Here is an 8,434-nt window from a genome sequence, read left to right as displayed (position 1 = left end):
ATGGGCGGTGACTCCCGGAAATATTTTCCGAATAATTTGCATATGAATTTTCAACCTTTACGCCTCTAGTTGAGCATTCAAATTACTGTTATTATTATTTTCACTCATATGCCACAAGTCCCCGAGTGCCCCCAAAGGGGGTTGATGGTTTGAGGGCCCCAAGGGGTGGGAGAGTCGGGTAGTAGGTTGAGGGTTGAGCTGTAACCATTAAAAGGCCAGCACGACCTTTGCTTGGGAGCACTTCCGTACTCGGGTTTTAATTCTATTAAACGCAGAAGGACGTGCCACAGGGCCGCTTATCGCCAGTGCCGCACACACATGGTGGCCCACCCGCCGCTGCTGCTGTCGCCGATGCGCCACCAAAAGGTTAAAATTATAATTTGCGGCTTCTACATCTACTTTATTACCACACTAATTTCAGATTCAGGCAAAACTTTGGCATTTGCGGCAGTCAACAAGCCGCGACCACAATGCGACACGCTTAATTTCTTGGCCGCATTCATAACATTTGCTTACATCGTGCATACCACTCCGCCGCAACCCCTTGTGGAGCTCTTTCTGGCTAAAGACAAAAGGAGTTTTTAATGGCTTTTTTGGCGCTTGGCTTATCAGCAAGCGGATATCCTTTTTGAGTTTCTGACACAAAACAAATAAAGGTTACTTGGCACTAAACAACTCCTATGCCACCACTCTCTGCGGCTGTTGCTGTTTACTCTGTTTGCGTGGTGTTTGTTTGCCTCATGAAAGTGTAAAGTTTTGCCACTTGTTCATGGGATAAAGCGTGAGATAAGCCTGGCTAGCTTTGAATTATTTCGTTGGTTTTCCTGTACGTTTTTGGAGGGCACTTCATAGAGTGGTTCTGGGGCAAGCTGAAGGTGAGATGCTGAGGGTTACCTGTATAAACTTCTGTTAACTGCTGCAGACATCAGACATAAGATGGAGAGAGTACCTTTATTCTTTGGGTAAAATAAATAAAAAAAAAAAAAGAATGAATAAGCTAATGTTAGAAATATCAACTGTAACTTTAGCTTCTTCATTTGTCCAGTCCTCCTCTTACTCTTAAAACATAGACAGCTCATTCCGTGAGTAATTTCTGACAAGTTTTCATAGCCTTTTCCTTGAAACAATCCCAAGCCTCTTAGGAATAACAAATTGTCAACACATAAGATGGCATTTAATCTTCAACAAATTGCCAAGGCACTTGTACAGACAGCTTGAATAAATAGTATGCGCCTTCATCAGACTCACTCCTCCCGCCACATTTGAACCTGCCACATGCCCCGTCTTTGCCACACAGCTACTTCAGTGGGCAATCTGTCAAAGCAAGAAATACTGAAATACGCATCATGTTATGCAAGAAATTTTTGTAAAATCGTTTTTTATTTCCCCTGCCCCTCGTTGCCACACGTTCCCTGGCTCCTGGGGAAATTTGCATTTTAACTCAATAAATTCACTTTGCATGCGGCTGAGAGTCGAGCAACGGTGTGCTGCTCTATAAATCTGTTAGAGTCTAACGACTACAAGCTTCTGACGTGAGTCGGAGAAGGTGGATCTGAAAGCAGGCACTGAAGGAAGGTGGCTTTATACAGCCCGCGGCGGCTCAGTCATTTCCCAGCTACTGATTTTCTCTGCTTGCCTGCGAATGAATCCATCGCCAGCTTATAAGATTATACCAAGTGTGAGTGGATAAATAACTCACACTCCGCTCCGAATCATTCTGTAACACCATTCCGAGCCACTCCACCAGAATCTTCTTGTGGCTTTCTTTACCTTTTGTCGCCGCTGTGGCCAAAATGCTTTGAGGCGATATTTGCGTTATTTACGATTATTTACAATTTTACAATTTACATGTGGCAACGGCAACTCCTTGTCTGTTCTTCTTGTCCCGCCCCCAGACCCTGCCTACATCCCAGCCCCTGCATCTGATGTCTTACAAGCGGGAACATCCTTCGTGTTGTTTCGTACTCGTATCTTGATATGTTGATTTTTCTCCTCTCTGCTTCTCACTTTTTATTTATATCACAATTACTTGGATTTAACTTGGGGATTTGCTGGCTTGTTTAGTGGCAAGAAAACTGTTTATCCAATGGATTGGGGTATCCTAAAATATCTGTGGAAAGTTGTTTACGTAATGGATTACGGGATAAATTGGTAATCGGTTTGCTGTGTATTTCCTGAAAGAAGTTATTTTCGGACTAAATTTTCATTCGGTTGTTCCTTCAGCATTCTCCTGTGATATATTTCAATGGTATTTATTGCACAATACTCTTGAGCATACAGCAATTATATGAGGCATACATAATACAAAGTCCCAAATCGGTAGACCCCATGCCAGGCACAACCACCACACCACCAGCAGCAATTTTGCATCAACCTGGTCCAAGTACCCTGCCCAAACCCGAAGCCGACACATTTACACGTTATGCAGCCTGGCAAATTTATGCACTGGTGCGATATTTGGCCGAAGGCATTTTGATTATTGAACCGAACCCAAATTCAGAATCCAGAAACAAAACTCCAACCCGATCCCGCAGCCGTTGCAAGCTGCACAGCAAACTTCTGTGCTGCAACCACCTCACAGTTTGGCATCTTTTTGAGGCAACTAATTGAATTATTAGCGGCCACAGAAAAGAGACGGAGTCGGAGTTAGACCTGGGACTGGACTGTGGTGTGGTGTGGTTATGGTTCTCGTTCTGGGTCTCGTTCTGGGTATCGTTCTGTGTGTGTGTGTGCACATTGAAATTATTGTTCGGTGGTTGACAAGGATCAGTGCCGACGCCTTATTTGTGTTCTTGCTCATTGCACTGGACCCTGTTACCCTGCTCTTTCATCTCCCCATTGACCTGACTCTACCCAAACCGATGCCCTTGGGCAGTGGGTGGCCACGCTCTAACAAGCGGGTGTTGGCCACGGCTGGGACTGGGATTGGGTTGGGTTCTGGCACGCCCTACCCTGCAAGGTCCTGTCCGCCAGCGGCTGCGACATGTGCACACGTATTGTTCTTGTAAATCATTGATTAATTTTTTACTTTTGCATATGATTAGAGAAAGTTCCACTAGGGCCTTTGGTGGCAGAGATTTTTCAATTTGCATTTTGAGTTTTGGGTGGTGGAACAGGAGACCGTAAACGATAGTTACGGTCATGACTGGAAATTATTTTAATGGTGGGTGAAGCAACCTTAGAAATATTTGTGGTTGGAGGTCAAGGGAGATCAGAGAACAAGAAACTAACAATGGAAGTGGAGCAAAAAATATGTGTATATGCGGACAAGCTGTGGATAATACTCTGAATAAATGAATGCAATGCTTCTAAGCAGTTACCACTGTACCATTAACCCTCTGTAGAACTCCATACTCCAAGAGAGTATAGGAATATACCCATGACATGGGACAACCCTTTGCTTATCAAGCATCAACCCAACAAGTTCGTGTTTTGGATCAGAGTCACACTTTTCTGACACTGAGTGACTCTCCCCGCCCTTCCAGAGCTGCCCATCACACACAAATGTCACGAATGTCAGACAGAGTCCCAACAATGACCAGATATACACCATACTTTGACCACGTCTAATATCCACATATATCTGTGACACTTCCACTCACTACTCATGTGCGAGAAATGATAAACTTTCGAATGAAAACTTTCTATCTGGCGAAAGTCTGCTTACTTTGTGTAAACTTTTGGCATCGAGAACAATGCGGAATGCATAGACTTTTCGTAAACTTTGACACTTTGCCTCAGCAGTTGGCTGCAGACTTGGGGCGATAGCCAGAAAAGTCCATCGAACAATATGAGAGATATGTATGTAAATGTGTATATACAAGAGACTGACGAAACTGGAGCAGGACTTGTTCTACCATCTAGAAGAAAATGTCCTGCGCTTCCGCACAATTAGTTTGCGCCCCCAACCCAGCACATTCCCAGAAAAGCCATTCCACTCCATTCTCATCTGGAGATGGCAATTTGCAAGGTGTTAAGCGCAGTCTGAGGAACAACAACAAATCACTTAGCCCTAATGGCTTATGGGGTAATGGAAGGAACGTCAGTGCATTTAACCGAAAAACCTCAAGCAGCTAAGCGACGTTTTGGTATGAGACGAGTCCCTCATAGAAGGAGCTGTCAAATGGTTATCTTTTCTTCACACAGAGAAAGTAGAACGCTGCACGATGCTTGGCAAGAGCGAGCCCCCAAACACAGCCACAGCTCTCTGTGGATAATGAGCGACCCAATTAGGCAAAGTGAGTGTCGGTGGGAGAATTGCATACGAGTATGAACCATAAAACAATTGAACAATGTGCTGCAAGCAATTAACCAAGCAACAGCCCAACATAAAAGGCCATAAGAAGAGGATGCCAACAAGTGCTTCCTGAAGCAACGAAGGGAAATTCACTTCCTTATGGGGAATAAAACAGAGCAAAAACGGTCGCTGTTTAAACAAAGTTGTGGAAATTTGTATCAGTTGAAAAAATAAAATGAGCCTAACAGATGGCTAAGACAGATCAAACATATCCATGTTCTTGGAACTGCGTACTCGTTTTTCCACTATTCACTTTTGATATCCGCAACCAAACTAAATCTGGTTTAGCTTCTTTCGTTTTTATCATCGCAACATGTGTGTGCAATTTAGTCCACTCCGATCAATTGCACACAGTTGTCTAACTGTCGGACTGTCATTTGTTTATTAGATTTGTCAATGCAACAGTTTTTTGCTGTCTTCGCCAGGAAAGCCAACCCTCCCACATGACCATAAAAATCATTGGAATTGCAAATAGATGGATAGAAAAAACTGGGAACTGTTTGGGAGGACGACAAATGCGCCCTCAAACTTATCGGTGGTGGTGTCACATGCAGGCGATGCGTATAAATTAGAGCTGCCATCGAGTGGCTGGCGGAGTGGCCATTGTGCGGCATCTTAAATGTCAAAAGTGACACCCTATTCCCCAGTCACGGGGCCCTGATCCTGCCCCTTGGTCAGTGCACCTGAAGCAGGCGCTGGCGAAAACAATAAATTTCCCTTTTCCCAGCCAAAGCATCCACAAAAAAAGAGGAGGATTGTAACACGGAAACCACTACCAGGGCTGGGACCCGGGATGGAGGCAAGAAAAATGATGACCACTGGACGCACGGGTGAACATGATGGCCCCATTCTATGACATAAAAAAAGGTAGCGTTACGTCCAAGGAACAACTTGCTGGCTAATAAAAAGAGGAAGGAAGGAAAACCAGAGGACAAACCTGTTTCGAATGCATTGGTTTGCCAGGAGGAGGAGTAGTGCTATAAATGTTGGGTAGATGGGTCACTATTATGACCAAGAGTTGAGGGTGTTTAAGCGGAAAAGGTAAGTGCCGTTGAGGTTGTTCCCTATTGCCATGGCTGTCGTGTTGCTGCTGCCACAGGGCTTTTAGTCAATATCTCAGGCATTCTGCAATTTTTCTTCATTTTTTACGCATACATGTGCAGTCCCAGACATATGTGTAAGCTACCCGGAAGTTAAGCTGTTGTTTATGTGTCATAATAAATCATGTTCAATGCACACGAACAATTTCATCTAAGTGGGTAATGGAAAACTCGTACTCCTGTGGCCCAAGTCCACTTCCTTCTTCTGTTTCTTGTGTTTGGGTATATGGTAGATACAAGTAGTTTTATGTGCATAGTATTGTGTGATGATATGCCATGGAAAACGATAGAGAGGCTTTGTTTAGGGTAGAGCTTAAGTAACTACTAAGTTGGCGAAGTAAATAAAGTCAAATGCTCCTGGTTTTTTAGCACTAGTGCGATTTGTTCGTTCCCCCTGTCAATATGACATCTCCCACAGAGTCTGAGAGTTGGTTAATGTATTCACATAAGCGCACCCGCAAATCCCAGTTGACTTTTTTTTATAAGCGCTTCTAAATGCAAATAAAAGAAGTCACTTAAAAAATTATTCAGCCGCCAACGGGGGACCTTCGAGAAATAAATGTGTTAATGTTCGCCCCGAAACGCTTTTCGAATTCATGTCAGTTTCAGTTTCACGAGTTTCCAAATTCGCGGTGGTTTCGCTGTGGGGTTGGTGTGTGGAGGGGAACGTGTGTCACTTACAGAGATTTACTGGGAACAGGACCCATGGGGAAAAGGTAGTCAGTGCCCCGGTCTCTCGCTGACACTCTGCCACAAATGGCAGCTACGTGTTTTGAGAGATTTCAGAGAAATGCGAATGTACGCGAGTTACTAGTACTTGTAAATATTGCATTAAAGGTAAATACCTAAAGAAATTCATAAAAAATGTATGCAAATATTTAATCAAGAAGCATGGACAGCTGCCAACCTAGTGTTTATTTTGGCCATACTCAAGTTCAAGGTTTACCGAGCAGATATAAATACTTCGAACGCGTAAGGCCATTCCAACAGTTCGATTTTAACACTCCCAAAATGTTTTCGCGTCTTCGTTTATTTTTCTTACTGGGAATATCCTTCTTCAGTTTCAGTTTTTCATATAGAGTCATGGATATGCATGATGATTTTCCAACTTGTCCATCGAATGATAAGGAACTCGAGGAAATGAAAACAATAGAAAAACGCAAAACTTTATATAATGTTAAAGAAGTCAACAGTAACGTGGATCATAAAACGCAACAAAATAAAAATATGCCAAGCAATTGGCTGATGCAGATCATTAAAATAATAACAATACCCATGGAAACACATTTCGAAAACGGAAGACACCAAGAAAATCGCATCAACGGATTACCCAAGCGAAGAGGTCCTATCTCAGAGCCACAACCAAAACGCGAGCAAAACCAAACCGAAAGGAGTCCCAAGATTGTGCTCCTAATAAAAGCAAACCCTCATGAAAAAGAAATCCGTATAAGAAAGAGAAATCCGCTTTTATATCATCTAATGTGATGCTTATTTTCCAACCAATTAAGCATAGACATTTTTTAAGGAAACCAATGAGTTGTTATGTTATGTCTCTATATTTCATTTTCATACATATAACCACATGTGCTATGACACACCCTCATCATCAAAGCTCATATAGTTTTAAAGATCTATTACCCCTAATTAGGGAAACTTTGTACCAAACACATGTTCCCTGCTCGGAAAGCAATAAATTAAATCATTTCCCTGCTGTTGCGGCAAAGGATTTAAAACTTCGAAACACATTCAAGACATTTTCCAGCCATAAATAATGCTCTTACATACATACTCGTATGTACATATAAAAAAGCTCTTCTTTATGCCACTTGATTGCGGTTCACAGTAGAGCCCCATATCCATGCCCAACCATAAAAAATTATATTATATGCATGACCCTAAATTAATCTAGCGAAACCTTTTCCATTTTTGTGACAAACTTCAACCCTGATGCTGTGGGAGACATCAAAGCCAGTCGAGTATGACAGACGAAGTTATTTGAATATGAACGTAAATGTCATAGAGAACAAATTAAATTTGGCTTATGGATGTGGCCGGGCAGGAAGCTACAAAAAGCCAAGTACATGTATCCATGTGTACATTTATGTTTTATGGAAGAAATCTTTTTTTTATTTGGTCATCAAGGAATATTTTCGTATTTTTTTGGTGAATTTTCCTTTCATTTTATGCATTTTAAGAGCATTTAAAAGGGATTTAAGAATGTTTAGCGTAATCCCGATTTTGGGGGGATTTACAAATGTATTTAAACATATTGAGCGTTACCAGAGTATCATACTAAGGGCTTAGAGATTTGTATTGGAGAGGCTCTCGGTCCTCTCACTAAAATTTAACAATTTTCAGTACCTCATTCTCTCATGTAATTGTGTAAATATATTTAAGAATTCATTTCTTCAAGCAACAGACTGCTACTTCTCGTCAGAACTTCATTCAAATTCAGTTGCGAACATTTTTGCATTCTGCAACTTCTGCCAACTTCTAGACAATATGTTGTCGCCAGCACAAAATTGAAATTATGCAAAAAAAAAACAAACCATAAACACGAAAAAAACAGAGACAAAAGTAAGAAATAGAAATAGATTTCATTTGCAAACCAAAATGTTTGCTCAGTCGTTGCCCATAACCATAACCAGACCTTGTACCAGACCCAGCCAGAGCCGGGACTCATTCGCATGCAGTTGGCATCCCGTAAAGTGGATATTGATATTTTGTCCTTAAATTTTGTTATTTATGTGCTATGTTGGGTGTGAGTGTACGAACTTCCACAGCCCCCTAGGAAAACTAAAATAAACGAAACAGAAGTTTACAATTGGCCAAGGAAAAAGGAGGAAAATTCCTGTCAACTTGTGCAAATTTAACGCGACATTGTCTGAGACGAAGAGTTCCTCCCTCGATTTCCTTTTTCTGAGGTTTGCCCATTGACATGCAAGTCATGTGTCAGACCAGAGGCCGACGCTTAACTCTGAGGGACCACAAAAAAACCCCCCGAAGAACTTTGCCCATAAATTGTGGACCAAAAAAA

The sequence above is a fragment of the Drosophila guanche genome, unplaced genomic scaffold (genome assembly GCF_900245975.1).
Source record: "Drosophila guanche unplaced genomic scaffold, DGUA_6, whole genome shotgun sequence".
Taxonomy (NCBI): Eukaryota; Metazoa; Arthropoda; class Insecta; order Diptera; family Drosophilidae; genus Drosophila; species Drosophila guanche.
The sequence above is the reverse complement of the archived record's forward strand: the minus strand, read 5'-3'. Positions refer to the sequence as shown.